The sequence below is a fragment of the Canis aureus genome, chromosome 9 (genome assembly GCF_053574225.1).
Source record: "Canis aureus isolate CA01 chromosome 9, VMU_Caureus_v.1.0, whole genome shotgun sequence".
In the NCBI taxonomy this organism is placed as follows: Eukaryota; Metazoa; Chordata; class Mammalia; order Carnivora; family Canidae; genus Canis; species Canis aureus.
The window spans coordinates 13770006-13789705 of record NC_135619.1 but is presented as its reverse complement, the minus strand read 5'-3'; the positions used below and the strand labels follow the sequence as shown (position 1 = coordinate 13789705).

The 19700-nt window shown below is 38.8% G+C and overlaps 1 long non-coding RNA gene across 1 annotated transcript; it reads right to left on the bottom strand.

The window, feature by feature from the left end:
- Window positions 1-4585: 4585 nt before the first annotated feature.
- Window positions 4586-19383, bottom strand: LOC144320412 (uncharacterized). The gene is made up of 4 exons (XR_013385951.1): window positions 19146-19383; window positions 14440-14509; window positions 12857-12927; window positions 4586-5504 (listed from the first exon to the last, which is right to left on the bottom strand). It is a non-coding gene; the product is annotated as an uncharacterized LOC144320412 (long non-coding RNA).
- Between the last annotated feature and the right edge of the window lie 317 nt (window positions 19384-19700).

Here is a 19700-nt window from a genome sequence, read left to right as displayed (position 1 = left end):
GCTCTGTGTCTCTCATGAATAAAAAGAAAAAATACTGGGGATTTATAATAACCAACAGAACTAATTAAAAAAAAGGATATGCTTCTTGTAAAAAAAAAAAAAAAAAAAAAAAAAAAGAAAGAAGGGACATGGGGCTCTTTAGCTAAAGGAAACAAGAATATCCACATAGAGCTTCTTCAGAATGTAAAAGAGTAAAAAAAAAAAAATGAAAGAAAAGAAAAGAAAAAAATATATATTAGGGGGGTTACAGAGAGTATGTTTTTTATTTTTTATTTATTTATTTATTTTTTTAATTTTTATTTATTTATTTATGACAGTCACAGAGAGAGAGAGAGAGGCAGAGACACAGGCAGAGGGAGAAGCAGGCTCCATGCACTGGGAGCCCGATGTGGGATTCGATCCCGGGTCTCCAGGATCGCGCCCTGGGCCAAAGGCAGGCGCCAAACCGCTGCGCCAACCCAGGGATCCCGAGAGTATCTTTTTTAGTGTAAGAAAGTAAGGCAAAGGCTCACCACCCTATATATTATAAAGTAGGATCATATGGAAAATCATGCAATTGGTTAGCAAGATTCTAGACTAGTCAATCTAGCCACATTTCTTCAAGATTGAGAAGGACAAAGGAAATTCCTTAGAAAGAGTATTTTTGTATAATAGGTCTGAATCATACCAGTCATAATTATCTGATCATCTACTTTAACTTGCTCTTTCATTAATATTTAGGAATTACCATGGTCAGAACCTCATCAACCATGAGTATAGAAGGTATTTCCAACTTGGACTTGTTTCCAACAGGAGCAAAAGGCCAAATTCACTTTCTGTTTAATGAATCACCAACAATTACCTTATTGTTCTTATCTCTCTCTGCTAAAACTCAATCCTTAAATGTTTACAATGAAGAATCCCACTTTTGGCCACCTGGAAACAGGAATAATTATTTTCAACCTCATTTTATCACAGTTATTATTTTTTTAATGGGGCTATGGAAAATGGCCAAAATAGATTTTATGAGGCATTGGAATGCATACTATAAATGATGATAAATCTATCCTTTGAAACTAACACCTGGCCTGTTCAAAATCACTTCCAAGGTGAATATAATTGTTTTCTTTCCTAAAAACAAAACAAAAAATGATACAAAGAATAGACCTCACACCCAGGGGAATAGGAGACTAAGACAACATTCCTTTTTCTTTTCTTTTTCAGACTTATTTCAAATTGCTGGCTGATTCAGGTATTCCTGATCCTTATGCTAGGCTTGACTTGATTTTTATTGATCTGTTCTATTGCTTTTTTACTTTCTATATCATTTATCTCTGCTCTAATCTTTATCATTTCCTTTCTTCTGCTGATTTTGATGGTGGTGGGGGGGTGTTGTTCTTTGTCTAGCTCCTTTAGGTGTAAGGTTAGGTTGTTTACTTGAGATTTTTCTTACACGTAAACTTGTAATGCTATAAACTTCCCTCTAAAAACAGATTTTGCTGTGTCCCAAAGGTTTTGAATCATTGTGAGCTGTGACTCACAATTTTTTTTTAAAAGATTTTATTTATTTGAGAGAGAGAGACAGAGAGCATGAGAGAGAGAGAGAGAGAGAGGGAGAGAACATGAGCAGGGGAGGAGTGGCAGAGGGAGAGAGAGAAGCAGACTTCCCACCAAGCAGGGCGCCTAATGCAGGGCTCTATCCCAAGACCCTGAGGTTGTGACCTGAGCTGAAGGCAGATGCTTAACTGAGTCACCCAGCTGCACTTAGGACCAGATTTTAAAAATAAGTTTACTTGAGGAATGGGTATTTATGATATTGTGGAGGTATTCATGAAATCATTTTTTTAGTTATATTTTCTTCATGGAAATACAACTAGAAGGCAACCCGCAAGTTGAAGAATTTTTTATGGTTTTTTAAAATTTATTTTTAGAGGTTTATTTATTTATTTTAGAGAGAAAGAGCTAGCAAGAGTGGGGGGAAGGGCAGAGGGAGAGAATCTCCAGCGTGTTCAATCCCACAGCCCATGAGATCATGACCTGAGCCAAAAACAAGAGTCAGATGCTCAACTGACTGAGCCACCCAGGAATCCCTGAAGATTAAAAAAAAAAAAAAAAAAAAAACATATTGCAAATATCAATAGGACATCTGAGGCAGCTTTTATAAATTTTTATTTATTCTCAGTCATTGTCTTTCTTTTTTTAAATTTTTTATTTTTTATTTATAATAGTCACAGAGAGAGAGAGAGAGAGAGAGAGAGAGAGGCAGAGACATAAGCAGAGGGAGAAGCAGGCTCCATGCACCGGGAGCCCGACATGGGATTCGATCCCGGGTCTCCAGGATCGCGCCCTGGGCCAAAGGCAGGTGCCAAACCCCTGCGCCACCCAGGGATCCCAGTCATTGTCTTTCCATTGTTAGAATATTAGTGTATAATTTTGTAAAGGTTTTGGCCTTTTTTCTAGATATCAGCTGCTAGACTAGAATTACAAGAGAATTTCTCTCATCTGTGGTAGGACCCATAGTGGGAGAGTGGATACATATTATTTATTTATTTATTTATTTATTTATTTATATATAAAAGATTTTATTATTTATTTGACAGAGAGAGCACAGAGGGAGAGTGGGAGCAGACTCCCTGCTGAGCAGAGAGCCTGATGCAGGGCTTGATTACCAGGACTCTGAGATTACAACCTTAACTTAAGGCAGACACTTTACTGACTGAGCCCCCCAGATGTCCCTATTTATTTATTTATTTTTTTAAGTAGGTTGTATGCTCAATGTGGTCCTTGAACTCATAACCCTTGTTTTTAGTGTATGTGCTGCCGAAGCGAGCACTTGAACTCATAACCCTGAGATCAAGAGTCTCATGCTCTACTGACTGAGCCAGAAAGGTACCCCAAGAGTGGATACATTTTAAATTACCAAATACTGCCAGATGCTATCTGATTCAAAGGGGCACATGTACCCCAACGTTTATAGCAGCAATATTCACAATAGCTAAACTATGGAAAGAGCCCAGATGTCCATCAACAGATGAATGGATAAAGAAATTGTGCTACACACACATACACACACAGTGGAATATTACTCAGCCATCAAAAAATGAAATCTTGCCATTTGCAATGACATGAATGAAACTAAAGAGTATTATGCTAAGTAAAATAAGTCAATCAGATAAAGACAATTATCTATGATCTTATTTGTATGTGTTATTTAAGAAACTAAACAGGATCATAGGGGAAGAGGGAAAACTAAACCAAGACAAAATCAGAGGGAGACAAACCATAAGAGATTCTTAACATAGGAATCAAACTGAGGGTTGCAGAAAGGGAAGGGGGTCAGGGCATGGGGTAATAGTGTGATGGACATTAAGGAGGGCACATGATGTAGTAAGCACTGGGTTTATATAAGACTGATGAGTCACTGAACTCTACCTCTGAAACTAATAATAATACATTATATGTTAATTAATTAAATTTAAATAATAAAGACCTCAAAAACATTTTAGTAAATGAACGTTTTTTTACCAAAAACATTTAGTAAAAGAAACAACAAAGGAGTTAAAACAGTATGCCAGAAAATAAGTAGCATAAAAGAAAGCAATAATGGAGAAATAGAGGAACAAAACAGACCTAAGACAGAAAATAAATGGCAAATGTAAAAACTATGTTATTGATGATTACATTAATTATAAATGGACTAACTGCTCCAATCAAAAGGCAGAGATGTGCAGAATGGGTGAAAAAAATGATCCAGCTGTATGCTCTCTACAAAAGACGGACCGTGGATTCAAAGCCACAAATAACCTGAGAGGAAAAGAATGGGAAAATATACAAACAGACCCCCAAAGGGAGCTAGAGTGGTTATACTAATATGAGAAAATAGATTTTAAGACAAAAATTGTTACTAAGAGCCAGAAAAGGATACATTATAATGATAATAGGGTTACTCTATCATGAAGATATAATAACTATAAATACATATGCACCTAAAAATAGAGCCCTGAAGTAAAAAGTAATAATGGAGAAATAGGCAATTCAACCATAATAAAGACTTCATTATTCTACTTTCAAGAATAGCTACAGCAACCAGACAGATTCCTTAGCAAAGAAACAAAGGCTTGAACACTATTATAAACCAATTAGACCTACTAGACATTCAACAAAAGCAGAATGCACATTCTTCTCATGTACACAAGGAAAGTCTCCATGATTTAACAAAAAAAGCACAAAACTTATATACTGAAAGCTATAAAATATCATTGATACATTAAGAAAAAGTAAATAAATTGAAAGACATCCCATGCTTATAAATTGGGAGACTTATTATTAAAATGGCAATACAGGCCAAATTGATGTAAACACTCAATGCAATCCCTATCAAAATCAGAGCTGGTTTCGTTGTTGTTTTTTGTTTGCTTTTGCAACTGACAAGGTGATCTTAAATTCATATAGAAATGCAAGGAATCTAGAATAGCTAAAATGATCTTGAAAAAGAACAAAGTTGGAGGACTCACACTTCCTGATTTCAAAACATACTACAAAGCTACAGTAATCAAGCGAGGGTAGTATTGGAATAAGGATAGGAATTGAGATCAATGAAACAGAATTGACAGTCCAGATAAACTTTATTTTTATGGTCAGTTGATTTTCAACAAGGGTGCCAACAAATTTATGGGAAAAGAACAGTCTTTACAAAAATGATGCTGAGACAACTGGATATCCCTGTACCAAAAAGAGAAAACAAAAGTTTGATTTGTAGTTCACAATATATATGAAAATGAACTTAAAGTGGATCATAAACCTTAATGTAAGAGCTTAAACAAACTCTTAGATGAAACCGTAAGTGTAAATCTCCATGATCCTGGATTAGATAATGGTTTATTAGGTACTGAAACTACCTGTGACAAAATAAAAAATAAATCGGACTTCACAAAAATTTTAAAATTTTGTGCTTTAAAGGACACCATTAAGAAATTGAAAGAGCAACCCATGGAATGGGGAGAAAATATTTGCAAATTATTTATCTGACAAGGAACTTTCATCCAGAATATACAAAGAACTCTTACAACTCGGCAATGAAAAAATAACCCAATTTAAAAATGGGTAAGGGTAAGGGATTTTGATAGACATTTCTTCATTTCTCCTTATCAAGGAGATATATGAACAGCCAATAAACACACTAAAGGTGCTCAACATTGATGTAGGAAACAGGCAGAAGGAAATGTAGATAAAATTAAATCTCCTCATAACCTGCAGCCCATTGACAAATACTTGTAATAGGCAGATTATAACATTCCTCCAGTATCCTGAGTCTTCTTTAACATACGAAAGTCCTTTCGGAACTTCCCTTATTTTTACTTCTTCCAACCCCAAGGTATATGATCAATTGCTCCTCACAATCCCGAGGCAGCAGGGAGCAGCAGGCAGCAGCAACAGCAGCTCTTCTGTCCATAGGTCCTGTCCTTGTGCTTTAAAAAACCCACCATTTTGGAATGAAGATGTCTCAAGAATTCTTTCTTGGCCAGCTATGGACCCCACCAACACAACAACATTCAAAAAAAAAAAAAAAAAATGAAAGAAAGAAAGAAAAGAAAGAAAAAGAAGCCCAACATCAAACATCATTAGTTAACAAACAAATCAAAATCAAATCAAAATGTAATACTACTTCACAACTATTAGTAAAAAAAAAAAAAAAAAAGACAAATAACAGGTGTAGAATCCTCATACACAGTTGGTGGGGATGTAAAATGTACTACTGCTTTGGAAAACATTTGAGAGTTCTTCTCAAAGCTAAACAATATAGCTTAACAGTTCCATTCCTAAGTATATTACCCAAGAGAATTGAAAACATGTCTATATACCCAAGGTATTGTACATGAATATTCATAGCAGCATTATTTATAATAGCCAAATGTTCATGAACTGATGGGTAGAATAAGAAAATGTGTTATATTCATGCAATGGATTATTACTCAGCCATAAAAAGGAATGAAAGTTGTGATACATGCTATATGGATGAACCCTGAATGCCTAATGCTGAATGGCAGAAACCAGATATAAAAGGACACATAAGGGGGATCCCTGGGTGGCGCAGCAGTTTGGCACCTGCCTTTGGCCCAGGGCACGATCCTGGAGACCCGGGATCGAGTCCCACATCGGGCTCCCGGTGCATGGAGCCTGCTTCTCCCTCTGCCTGTGTCTCTGCCTTTCTCTCTCTCTCTCTCTCTGTGACTATCATAAATAAATAAAAAAAATTAAAAAAAAAATAAAATAAAAGGACACATAGGGATCCCTGGGTGGCGCAGCGGTTTAGCACCTGCCTTTGGCCCAGGGCACGATCCTGGAGACCCGGGATCGAATCCCACGTCGGGCTCCCGGTGCATGGAGCCTGCTTCTCCCTCTGCCTCTCTCTCTCGCTCTCTCTCTCTGTGACTATCATAAATAAATAAAAATTAAAAAAAAATAAAAAAAATAAAAGGACACATATTGTATGATACTATCTACATGAAGTATCCGGAGTAGGCAAATCTGTAGAGATACAAAGTAGATTAATGGTTTCCAGGTACTAGGTCTTGGAGAGAATGTAATACTAATAACTGCTAATGGGTATGGGGTTTCCTTTTTAGGGTGATGAAAATGTTCCAGAATCAGTCATAAATATGTATATATATGCATATATAAAAATATATGATATACACGTCAGAAAAAATATAAACCTAAAGAAACTGAATAATAAAAAACCTTGAAATCATACAGTCATGATGATTGTCAAAGAAATACTAGTATAGATATCATTTCCTTGAAAACTTGGTGGTTAATTTCCTTGGTCAAGAAACTCACTGCTTTAATCTCTGTCAGCATATCCACATTCCCACATTAATAATACATATATATATAGTCTGCAGGGGCTCTCAAGCCTTGGCATTTGCTTAGTAAGTCAAACAATATTCCATGGGCTCCAAGTTTATTTTTATTTTATTTTATTTTATTTTTTTTTGGGTTCCAAGTTTATATTAAATTCTAATTTACCTTGTTAGGTCTTCTTTTTTTTTAATTTTTTTATTTATTTATGGTAGTCGCACAGAGAGAGACAGAGAGGCAGAGACAGAGGCAGAGGGAGAAGCAGGCTCCATGCACGGGGAACCTGACGTGGGATTCGATCCCTGGTCTCCAGGATTGCGCCCTGGGCCAAAGGCAGGCACCAAACCGCTGCGCCACCCAGGGATCCCCCCTTGTTAGGTCTTCTAAACAAGGATTCAGATACTTATGGCAAATGACCTCCGGGAAAGTATAAGATAATACTGGTTTTGAACCACCTAGATGGATTTTTCTCCAAAGCAGCTTCACTTGAATAACTACTCACCTCTTTAACTCTGGTATCATAGACACACTGATCTCTGAGAGTAGAATTTTAATCCTCAGGGCTGAAGAAAACCAGCTAGTATTCCTGGCTTGGGTAATTAAAGTCTAGCCCTAAGATTCTTTAGTTAGCTGATAAAAGGGATAAAAAAAAACTGTCAATCACACAAGAGTTTGGATAGTGATAGGTAGATGAATTTTGGATTTTGGTAATGTAAGAAGTCCAAGAAAAAGGCTTAAGACTTGTTTAATGTCATACTAACTTTATAGTGTTTAATAATATGATCATAATTTGTGGGGCACCAACGTGGCTCAGTTGGTTAAGTGGCTGACTTTTTTTTTTTAAGATTTACTTATTTATTTATTATATATATATAGAGAGAGAGAGAGAAAGAGAGAGGCAGAGACACAGGCAGAGGGAGAAGCAGGCTCCATGCCGGGAGCTGGACGCAGGACTTGATCCTGGGACTCCAGGATCACACCCCAGGCCGAAGGCAGGCTCTAAACCGCTGAGCCACCCAGGGATCCCCGCCACTAAAGTTTCTAAGTCTAGGGCTTTCTATGGGTTTGTTAGTGGGCTATTGTAATCTGATTAACCCTCTATGAGCCTATCACCCAATTAAGTTTTTGTCATCTACCTATCACGTGGGAAAGGATGGAGGTCTCCTTCTCCGGTGATATAAAATTCTTTCATCACAATCCTCATGGCTGAAGGAAAGCAGCCACGGAAAACATTAATATTAACAATAAGGGTGGTTTCCTCTTAGGGCTAGGGGCCCCTTATCCCTGCCAGCCTTTCTTCCAACTATCTTTCATTAATACTAGCACAGAAATAGACACAAAGATCAATATAACAGGATAGAAAAACCAGAAACAAAACCATGATTATCCGGTCACTTAATCTTTGACAAAAGAGGCAAGAATTTGCAATGGGAAAGATGGTGTCTTCAACAAATGATGCTGGGAAAACTGGACATCTACATGCAAAAGGATGAAACCCCATGACTTTTTTACACCATACACAAATATAAGCCCCCCCCCCCCCACCAAATGGGATGCCTGGGGGGCTCAGTGTTTATGGGATGCCTGGGTGGCTCAGCGTTTAAGCGTCTGCCTTTAGCTCAGGGCATGATCCTGGAGTCCCAGGATCAAGTCCCACATTGGGCTCCCTGCCTGGAGTGTGCTTCTCCCTCTGCCTATATCTCTGCCTCTCTCTTTCTGTGTCTCTCATGAATAAATAAATAAAATCTTAAAAAAAAAAAACCAAAATGAATTAGAGACCTAAGTGTGAGACCTGAAACCATAAAAATCCTAGAAGAGAATACAGGCATGAATTTCTCTGACATTGGCCATACTAACATTTTTCTAGATATGTCTCCTGAGGCAAGGGAAATAAAAGCTAAAATAAACTATTGGGATTACATCAAAATAAAAAGCTTCTGCACAGCAAAGGAAATAATCAGCTAAATTAAAAGACAATCTACTTAAGGGAAAAGATATTTGCAAATGACATCCAATAAAGGGTTAGTATCCAAAATATATAAAGAACTTAGGTAGCTCAATGCTAAAACTACAAATAATCCAATTAAAAAACAGGCAGAAGGTATGAACAGACATATCTTGAAAAGACATCCAGATGGCCAATAGACATGAAAAGATGCTCAGGGATCCCTGGGTGGCGCCGCGGTTTGGCGCCTGCCTTTGGCCCAGGGCGCAGTCCTGGAGACCCGGGATCGAGTCCCACATCGGGCTCCCGGTGCATGGAGCCTGCTTCTCCCTGAGCCTGTGTCTCTGTCTCTCTCTCTCTCTGTCTATCATGAATAAATAAACAAAATTTTAAAAAAAAAAAAAAGATGCTCAACGTCACTCATCAATCAGGGAAAGCAAATCAATTACGGTGAGATATCACCTCACACCTGTCAGAATGGCAAAAATAAAAAACAAGAAACAACAAGTCTTATCAAGAATGTCGAGGAAAAGGGAGTACTAAGTGGTTTAATTGGTTAAGCCTCTGCCTTTTGCTCCGGTCATGATCTCAGGGTCCTGGGATTGAGCCCTGCACTGGGCTTCCTGCTCAGCAGGAAGTCTGCTTATCCCTCTCCCTCTGCCCCTCCCACCCCACTTGTGCCCTCTCTGTCTCTCTCAAATAAATAAATAAAATATTTTTTAAAAAAAGAACGTGGAGTAAAAGGAACCCTCTTACACTGTTGGTGGGCATGCAAACTAGTACAGCCACTGTGGAAAACAGTATGGAGGTTCCTCAAAAAATTAAAAATAGGACAATCTTACAATCCAGTAATCACACTACTGGGTATTTACCCAATGAATACAAAAACACTAATTCAAAAGGATACATGCACCCCTATATTTATTGCAGCATTATTTACAATTATGTAAATTATGTAAGCAGCTCAAGTGTCCATCATTAAATAAATGGATAAAGATGTGGTATACATATTCAATGGATATTATTCAGTCATATAAAAGGATGAAATCTTGCCATTTGCAACAGCATGGATGGAATTAGAGAGTATAACAATGGTAAGTGAAAAACATCAAAGAAAGACAAACACCGTATGATTTCACTCAGGTGGAATATAAGAAACAAAACAAACGAGCAAAGAAAAGAGAAACAAAGAAATAGATTCTTTTTCTAAGATTGATTTATTTATTTTGGGGGAGAGGCAGAACGAGAGGGAGAAAGAGAGAATCTCAAGCAGGTTATACACCCAGCCTGGAGCCCAACGTGGGGCTCAATCCCATGACCCTGAGATCATGACCTGAATTGAAATCAAGAGTTGGATGCTTAACTGAATCACTCAGATACTCCCAAATTATTATTTAAAAAAAATTTTTTTTTAAATTTATTAATGAGAGACAGAGAGAGAGCACAGCAGAGACACATACAGAGGGAGAAGCAGGCTCCATGCAGGGAGCCCAATGTGGGACTTGATCCCAGGTCTCCAGGATCAGGCCCCGAGCCGAAGGCGGCGCCAAACCGCTGAGCCACCCGGGCTGCCCATAATGACTCTTTTAAAGAAAATATAACCTTATACCATTATAATAGATAACATAAAAACAATGAATAATAATTCCTTAATGGCAAATATCCATAAAGAGAAACTTCAAATATATACAATTTATTATGTAAGGTTTTCCCCAATACACATTTTGAAATCTGTAATTAGAGCATATAATTCCTTACAAAAGTTAGGTTCTTGGAAATTTGGTTTTTTAAAAACATTTTTATTTATTTATTTGACAGAGAGAGAGAGTACAAGCAGGGGGAATAGCAGAGGGAGAGGGAGGAGCAGGCTCTCTGCTGATCAGGTAACCCAGTGCGAGGCTCAATCCCAGGACCCTGAGATTATGGTCTGAGCTGAAGGCAGATGCTTAACCAACCTTGAGCCACTCAGGCAGCCTGAAAGTTTTTTATTGAATGAATTTTTGTAAAGCAGATCATACTTTTTCTCTAAACCTATAAAGCAACTATTATGCACTCAAGTATGTTAAAGAAGAATAAACTATCCACTAGAATAATTTTCCTCAAGATGAAGGATATAGGATTTTACCAACAGCAAATTATAGAAGAGTTTTTTAATCTTGGAGCAAGAACAGCTATCTAGGAATATAAAACACACAGCTTTTACACCTATAATTTGGTTTTTGTCTTCATTACCAAGGGATATATATTGGATACAGTGAATCTTGTAATAAATTGTCAAAATTCTATAATGTATTTTTAAATACATTATTTTTGAAATCTTTGGAAGAGTGGTTCCTAGAAGACAGCATTACTAAGAATTTGTTATCTCAAGTTAAACTTACTGTGTTCTTTAACTTTTAATTTTGAGATAAAATTAGACATAAAGTTGCAAATAAAATAAGACTTCCTTTTAATTTTTATTTTTTTAAAAAAGATTTTATTTATTTATTCACGAGAGACTCAGAGAGAGGCAGAGACACAGGCAGAGGGAGAAGCAGGCTCCATGCAGGATGCCCAATATGGGACTCGATCCTGTGACTGCAGGATCATGCCCTAAGCCCTAAGCTAAAGGCAGATGCTTAACTTCCCCAAATATTAGTATTGGGATGCCATAGTTGAAATGAATTTCAAGAAGCCATTTGATAAGATTTCCTTTAAAATCTTAGATACAGGGCTCTCAGTTAAGCGTCTGCCTTCAGCTCAGATTATGATCTGAGTCCTGGGATGGAGGCCCAGGAATCCCATGCTGGGCTCCCTGTTCAGCAGAAAGTCTGCTTATCCCTCTGCTCCTTCCCCCGTCTTGTGCACATGTGCTCTCTCTCTCAAATAAATAAATAAAAATCTTTACAAAAAAGGTAAAAAAAATCTTACATACAAATGTGTTCATTCTGTACTACAAAATTCAATTTTGATTTTTAATTTTCTTAATATTGCCATTTTAAAAATTAAAGTATATTAAAGTTCTTACTGCCATGAAAGAGATAAGTGGGTCAGGTGATAATGTTGTTAGGTAAAGTCACGAGGTAAAGTCCTAGTTGCCTGAACAACTATACCCAGAGAATGTTACTTAATGGATAAATAACTGCTTGGTGAAAGGTTTGTAATATGCCAAAGCCTTCATTATGGCCATGTCCTGTTGAATACCTTTAACTGATTTCTTATAAAGAGTCTGAGGGTATGGAAGGTACATTGTAGCATCTGATGAAGATTCAAGGAGATTGCCACAGAATGCAACACTGAGAATGAAAAAATACTTTCAATAGTTTAAATATTAAAGACCAAAATATCATATTAAAAATTTGAAGGAAAACTGCCTTGGATGTTCAGGGAGCAGGACATTAAAACTTTAGTTTATTGCAAACTCTGTGTGAGCCAAAAGAGTGATGTGATTACCACCCTCCTAACTCAATGTAAAAAAGTCTCCACTCCTCTGTTCTGGTCTGACCTCATTGGAAGCACTGTTTCAGTTAGTGAACATGGAGAAGCTGGAACATGCCCAAGGAGCGTAAAACAGTTGAAAGGACTGGACTTGTTTTGCCTGGAGAAGAGAGGCCATGGGAACATGACTGTTGTCTTTGACTGTTTCATGACCTGTCCTATGGAAGAGGAAGCAGACCTAGCATGCCACACTAGACAGCAGAACTAATAGTACAATAATATTAACAGCTGACATTTTTGAGTATTTAATATATGATATGGTTTTATATGCATTATCTTGTTTACTATAATTATTCATTGAGGGCTTTAGTTTCTATTATTATCTTAGTCTTACAGATTAGTAAAACAAAGCTCAGAAAGACCAAGGTCACACAGATCATAAGTCAAAGTAGTCAATACTCATAGTGAAGTAATACTTGTAATATATTTAGAATAGTGTTAGGACACGGTAAGTGGCAATAAAATCTATCTGCAGTAATAAAACAAGTATTCCAATAATTATACTTAAATATTATTATTGTATTGACTTAGGCCAATGGCTATACATTAGAGTCTCTTAGAACACTTTAAAAATTACTGATGGTTGGATCTTACCTTTAGTGATTCTGACAAAGTGGTCTGAGATGTGGTGTAGGCATCTGACATTTTAAAGATTTATTTATTATCTGAGAAAGAGAGAGAGAGAGAACAGAAATAGGAATGAACAGGAGGGGCAGAAGGACAGAGAGAGACACAATCCCAAGCATACTTCTTGCTAAGTGCAGAGCCCGACTCAGAGCTTGATCCCACAAGCCTGAGACCATGAAGCTGAAACCAAGAGACAGTTGCCTAACTGATTGTGCCACCCAAGCACCCTGGCATCTGACATTTTAAAAGCTCCCCAGGTGAAGAAAAATTTACAAGAACACATCTGATAAAAACTATTATGACAATAAACAAAGAGTTCTTCAAGCTGGGTGTGGAATCTACTTAAAAAAGAACTTTTAAAATTCAACAATAAATAAATGAATAATCTAATTTAAAAATGGGCAACAAATCCAAACAGATACCTCATCAAAGAAGATATACACATGGTGGGGATCCCTGGGTGGCTCGGTGGTTTAGCGCCTGCCTTTAGCTCAGGGCATGATCCTGGAGTCCTGGGATCGAGTCCCACATCAGGCTGTCTCTGCACAGAGCCTGCTTCTCCCTCTGCCTGTGTCTCTGCCTCTCTCTCTGTGTGTGTCTCTCATGAATAAATAAATAAAATCTTAAAAAGAAAAGATATACACATGGTAAATAAGTATATGAAAAGAGGTCCAATATAATATGTCATTAGGGAGTTGCAAATTAAAACAACAATATGATACCACTATACACCTATTAGTGGACAAAATCCAAAACAATAACAAGACCAAATGCTGCTGAGAAAGTGGAGCAATAGGAACTCGCATTCATTACTTTTTTTTTTTTTAACAGTGGGTTTATTTATTTTTTTAATTTTTATTTATTTATGATAGTCACACAGAGAGAGAGAGAGAGAGAGGCAGAGACACAGGCAGAGGGAGAAGCAGGCTCCATGCACCGGGAGCCCGATGTGAGATTCGATCCCGGGTCTCCAGGATCGCGCCCTGGGCCAAAGGCAGGCGCCAAACCGCTGCGCCACCCAGGGATCCTCTCGCATTCATTACTTATGGAAAACAGTACAGCTACTTTGGAAGACGGTTTGGCATTTATAAAACTAAACATATTGTGGAACACCTGGGTGGCCCAATTAGTTAAGCATCTGACTTCAGCTCAGGTCATGATTTTGGGGTCCTGGTATTGGCCCCAAGTTGGGCTCCATATGCTGGGGAGTCAGCTTGTCCCTCTTCCTCTCACACTGCCCCTCCCCAGTTCATGCTTGTGCTCTCTCTCTCAAATAAATAAAAACTAAAAAAAATATATTTTATTTACTTGAGAGAGAGAGAGAGAGTGAGAGAGCGCACAAATGGCCGTGGTGGGGAAGTGGCAGAGGGAGAAGGAGAAGCAGGCTCTCCGCTGAGCAGGGAGCCCAATGTGGGGCTCCATCCTAGGATCTCCAGCCAGAGATTATGACCTAATCCAAAAGCAGACACTTAACTGACTAAGCCACTCAGGTGCCCCTAAATAAAATCTTTTTAAAAAACCCACAAAAACCCAACTAAATATATTCTTACCATATGATCCAGCAATCATGTTCCTTGATATTTATCCAAATGAGTTTAAAGTTTATGTCCACATAAAAACCTGCACATAAAGAAAGAGAAAAAAAACTATACATGGTTGTTTATAGCAGCTTTACTCCTATTGCCAAAATTTGGAAGCATCCAAGATATTCAGTAGGTGGATGGGTTAATAACCTGTGGTACATCCTGACAACAGACTGTTATTCAGTCCTAAAACAAATGAGCTATTAAATCATGAGAAGACATGGAAGAAACTTAAATGCATATTACTAAGTGAAAGAAGCCAAAAAGGCTACATACTATCTGATTCTAACTATATTACATTCTGGAAAAGGCAAAACTATAGACACGGTAAATAAGATTTATGGTTGCCAGGGATACCGGGGAGGGAGGGCTGAATAGATGGAACATAGGTGATTTTTAGGGCAATGAAACTATTCTGTATGATATCATAATGATGAAAATGTGTCATGATACATTTCATTTGCCAAAACCTACAGAATGTACAACACCAAGAGTGAATCCTTCTTTTTTCCCCAAAGGTTTCTTTTTTTTTTTTAATAAATTTATTTATTCATGAGAGACGAGAGAGAGAGAGAGAGAGAGAGAGAGAGAGAGAGAGACACAGCCAGAGGGAGAAGCAGGCTCCATGCAGGGAGCCTGACATGGGACTTGATCCGGGGTCTCCGGGATCACACCCTGGGCTGAAGGCGGCGCTAAACTGCTGAGCCACCCGGGCTGCCCCCAAGAGTGAATCCTAATGTAAGCCACGGATTTTGAGTGATAGTGATGTGTCAATGCAGATTCACTGATTGCAACTCTGGTGGGGGATTTTGTTTTTGTTTTTCTTTGTTTTTGATTTTTTGGTGGGGGATTTTGATAGTGAGGAAGGTTGTGCATGTGCAAGGGATATAGGGAAATATAAACAAAGCATCCTTAAATGTAAACATTTCAAATATGTTTCTGTACTTTCTGCTCAATTTTGCTGTACCTAAAACAGCTGTAAAAAAATAGCCTATTAAAAAAAATTTCCCCATGTGAATCTAATGTGCAGCTGGGGTTGGGAACTACTGGCCTAGGTTCTTTGCATGCATAATCTCCTTCAATTCTTCTAACATCCCTCTGATTACTACTGTGTTTATCCTAATTTTACATATGAAGAAACGGAGGTCTGGAAGGATTAAATAATTTGCCAAGTTCACCAAGCTAGGAAAATGGGAACTGGTTTTCATACATTGCTCGGCCAACTCTCATGTGTATAATCTTTTCACCATACTACCTTTTAGTAATTGAAGCAGGTAGATGAAAGTAAAATGCATTGCCTCATGAAGTAGTAATTTCCCAACACTGGAAATATTATAGAAGAATCCAGAAAGCAAGTCAGGGATGGCACAGATGGCTATATTGCTTTTTTGTTTTTGTTTTCAGCATGAAGGAAGGTAAAAATGGGTTATCTTTTTTTTTTTTTTTTTTGAGTTTATTTATTTAAGTAATCACTATATCCAGTGTGGGGCTTTGAACTCACAACCCTGAGATCAAGAGTTGCATACTCCCCTGAGTGAGCTAGTCAGGCACCCCAGGTTATCTTGATTATTCTTTCGGATTCTAAGAGCCAAAGAGTTGAAAGCCTGGGTTTGAGAACTAGACCTGTCATTTACTAGCTGTGAGACGGGAAGCAAGTCACTTAACTTCTCTGAGCTTTTTCTCCTATGTAAAATAAAGATAATGCTTATGCTGATATTGTTAGATCATTTTTCATATATATTAAATAATACAGGATTAAATAATTTTTGTGAAAGTCTTTTGCCAACTGTAAAGCTTTACAGAAATCAATTTTATGGTTTTTTTTCCTGTTTGTCTATAAAAATTTTTTTAAAGTAAGCTCAACGTGGGGCTTGAACTCACAACCCTAATATTAAAAGTCACATGCTCTACTGACCAAGCCAGCCAGGCACCCTTATGGAAATCACTTTTAACTTGAAGATGGCTAATAATCCAAAAACTTGCATTATATCATAGTGCTCCTTTGTTTAAAATGTCCAAAGGCTCCCCATTGCCCAAAGGACAAACTTCAGACTCCTGAACATGGTGTTTAAAGACCTCTAGAAAACGAATTCCAATTAACTTCAATGTTCTCTTCCAGCTACTAACTCTACCCTAGGTTCTAGCCAAATTTCATTTCCTGTTGTTCCCAAATGGTCACAATCTTTCATAGTTATAGCTTATCAGAAGTTGAGAGAAGCTAGGGATAGTCCCATTTCCAGTTAAAAGTTGAAGAAATGCCCAGACATTTTTTGTAGCATATTTGAAATGTTTACATCTAATGATGCTTTTTTTAATGATGCTTTTAATACATAAAAAAACGTAATGCCATGTAATTGTGTTATTTATAAGATAATAGGGTTTATTTTAAAAATTCATAGTAATGTCAGTCAGTGGGATAAGAGTGTAAATTTGAATGATCTCTTCCTTTCTGAACCTGTGAATCAATCCCAGTTAACTGTGTATATTGAAGATACTTCATAAAACTGGGGCCTATGCCCAAAAGGTGATCTCTTCCCTCTGCTTCCCCAAGAGGAGCCCTCTTCACAATTCTGTGCCTCTCTACATGGTCTTCCTAATGTCTGGCCAGCTCCAACTGATCATTTGAGATCTAGTTCACACATCATTTTTGAAGTCTTCTGACATGTCATTACCTCCTTGATGTTCTCAGTATACTTGACAATATTACATGATAAGTATTGTCATGGAAGAAGACAAGGGAAGTGTGTTCACATCTGCTTTCTCTTAGACTTTATATAGCTTATTGAAGATGAGGTCTGTAGCTCACTGTGCCTTATACCACGTCTGGTACATAGCATTTCCCAATGGCCATTTTTTTAAAAAGATTTATTTATTTATTTGAGAGAGAGAGAGAGAGTGAGCATGAGCCAGGGGAGGGGCAAAGGGAGAGAGGGAGAGAGGGAGAGAGGGAGAGAGGGAGAGAGGATCCTCAAGCAGATTCCTTGTCTAGAGGGATCTCCAATGCAAAGCTTGATTCTAGGACCGGGAAATCACAACCTGAGCTGAAGGCAGGCACTTAACCATCTAAGCCACCCAGGCGCCCCCCAATGGCCATTATTCTTATATTTTGACATCAAGATGAAGTATTAACATGTAAACATATCCCAGTTTCTTGGGACATATATTCAGGATTGGTCATTTGCCTTCAGAAGATGTTCTGTTTTCATCAGGGCTTTATTATTCTACTTTAGTACTCTTGTTCTGGGATTTCATATTTGAATTTAAAATAATATAATAACCTGCAATAAAAGTCATAGCACTTTTTGGATAAGGTTTCTTTAAAGCATACTACAGTCATTCATTTTGGGGTACGTGATAGGTGATGCAAATAAAGATGGTGATAGAAGAAAGGAAAATAAACCTTAAAAAAATTAGCATAGTCTCTTCTAACTTTTCTGCTTTCTGTTAATAGCATAATCATTTTCCTAGCTTCCAAGTCCTCTGCAGGTAAAAAAAAACAAAAACAAAAAACAGTTTTTTATTTATTATTAATTTATTTTTAATTAATTTATTCAAAAAAGATTTTATTTATTTATTCATGAGAAACACAAACATGCAGAGACATAGGCAGAGGAAGAAGCTGGCTGTCTGCGGGCTCAATCCCAGGGCCCTGGGATCAGGACCTGAGCTAGAAGGCAGACGCTCAGCCACTGAGCCACCCAGGAACCTCTGAAGTTAATATTTAAATTCTTGATATATCTTTTTGAAAAATAATTGTTAGATTTAGCTTTTCTCCATTCTTACTGTCAATAAGGAGGCCCTTCCTCCCCCTCTCCCCACTGGAGGATTTCAGCACTCTCCCAGCTAATTTTCTTGTCTTGGTAGCTCCTTTTAGCCATTCTGTCAATCTTTCTAAGACTGATTTTTCTAGTCAGTGTTCTAATCCAAAACCCGTTACTTATCTAAGCCTAAATTCTGCAGCTGGCATTCAGGGCCCTGCTTAATTTAGTCCTCCCCTTCTCTCCCCTTCATTGCTTAATGCTTATTCTTTGCTTGGGGCACACAGTTCCTCTTTCCTTTGTCAGAAGAGATCAGGCTTTGCTTGTACTCCGCCCCCCTCCACTGTCCATATTACACCCATTCTTCAAAGTCCAGAAAGGCCTCCTCCTTGAATATTTCATTGGCATCTCCACATCACGGTCATAGCTCCCAAACAGTTATTCTCATGTGTTGTAGTCGTGACAAGACAGTGGAGTCCTGTACCCCTTTCTCTTGATTTGAACTGTTAACAGGAGTCCTAGGGATCATTACTTGTGACAGTGGGACCTGTGCGTGTATATGTATTTGAAGTGCAAATCTGTAATTTCCAAAATACTGGTTCTTGAAGCATATGCAAATTGCTTAAAGGAGCACCATTCAAATACTATTATGTAATATTTTTGTTATCAAAAGGGGAGAGTGCAGTGAAAGTGCCTGAGGTATGGGTTTACTTATCTCACAAACCAAGGGATTCGTTTTTTATTAAAAAAAAAAAAGTCACATTACCGATTAACTACGTCCTAAAATTCTCCAAGTGAGTGACTTACAAGCAGGCATATTTTATTTTCAAAGCATGTGAAACACAAAGCGTTGTAAGGGCATAACCACGACCCACAGGGAGAAGCCAAAGGCACACTCTCAGCGGAGCTGCTTACCAGGACGCCACCGGGCCTGAATTTACGCTTTTGTAGCCTCAGTTCTCTCATCAGTGCGATGGAGATAATGCTCGAAAAGATTGCTGTCCAGGGTTGTGGTGAAAGGTTTTCCTTGCGGTGAAGTGCGGGCGGCTCGCCTCCCGGGCCCCCCAGGAGGTGCTTTCCTCCCGCGACGCACATGCGCGAGGAGGGCGGCGAGAAGCGCGGCCGCGCGGGGCGGAGGGAGCTGCGGGGGGAGCGGGGGGAGCGCGGGGAGCGGGGCGGCTCGGCCCGGGCAGGCGGCCGCGGCTACGGCGTGGGGCGTGGGGCGTGGGGCGTGGGGCGTGGGGCCTCCCGGCGGGAGCGCGCGACGTGTGTAGGCGCGGGGCACAGCGGGCTGCGCGGGCGTGCACCCGTGTGCGGGGCCGCTGGGACCGCGAGTGCGACCGAAAAGCGACAGCTGACAAGGGAGTCCGAGGCCAGCAGGGCCAGAGCATCCCGGGGGTGGCGGCCACGCGTCCGGCCGCCCGGCGCCCCAGGTTGGGCCGACTGCGCCGCCGGCTGCCGGCCTCCGGG